The 710-nt window shown below is 25.5% G+C and overlaps 1 protein-coding gene across 1 annotated transcript in view; it reads left to right on the top strand.

Moving 5' to 3' along the window:
- LOC127456339 (lysM and putative peptidoglycan-binding domain-containing protein 2-like) overlaps positions 1–140 on the top strand; it is an 18,708-nt gene extending 18,568 nt beyond the window's left edge. The window contains exon 3 of the mRNA XM_051724785.1: positions 1–140. This exon is cut by the window's left edge and continues 1,116 nt beyond it. The gene's annotated coding sequence lies outside the window, so the exon portion shown is untranslated.
- The last annotated feature ends 570 nt before the right edge of the window (positions 141–710 follow it).

Raw genomic sequence — 710 nt, 5'->3', positions numbered from 1 at the left:
TCTTCTGTTGATAATTACATTTAATAATTATTGTATGTAAAATAGAAATATTCACACATCTAATTTGGTTAGTCCAATCGAGTCACACGTTCTGATGGGTTCCCAGCAACTCGCGCTCATGGGGAAGTTCAAGCACCCAATGAAAAGTGTGGTGTCATATTAATAAAAGCTAAAAAATGTTATCAAATCATGTCTGATCTATGGTCATAGACAACCTGGAAAATCGGGGAATTTTAAAAGTGTTTTCCAGGCCTGGAAAAGTCATGGAAATTTCTGTAGTGAATATACCTGTATATTTTTATACTTTTTTACTGATCTGAAATATTTAGGTCTTGGAAAATCACACAAATTCATTTTTTTAAACAAGGTTATTATATTTTTGTGTTTTAAATGCATATATATATATATATATATATATATATATATATATATATATATATATATATATATATTTAGAATGTCCAATTTCCTATTATTTATTTTGCAAACTTTTCCAGTTTAAGTCAGTGTTAATCTCGTCAAGTTTGTTTATGTTTTTAGTTTTTAGTTTTTTTTGTTTTTTTTTTTACTTTAAGAATTATGACTATAATTAAACACTTTTAATTTAAGCATACTGTTGACGAAAATGTCAAAAATAACATGAATAAAAATAACATAAGATAATAATAATAATAATGTTTTATTTATAAAGTGTCTTTCCCAAGCTCAGG

This window comes from Myxocyprinus asiaticus, chromosome 18 (genome assembly GCF_019703515.2).
Source record: "Myxocyprinus asiaticus isolate MX2 ecotype Aquarium Trade chromosome 18, UBuf_Myxa_2, whole genome shotgun sequence".
In the NCBI taxonomy this organism is placed as follows: domain Eukaryota; kingdom Metazoa; phylum Chordata; class Actinopteri; order Cypriniformes; family Catostomidae; genus Myxocyprinus; species Myxocyprinus asiaticus.
Note: the sequence above shows the minus strand (reverse complement) of the source record. Positions and strands in the feature narration are given on the sequence as shown.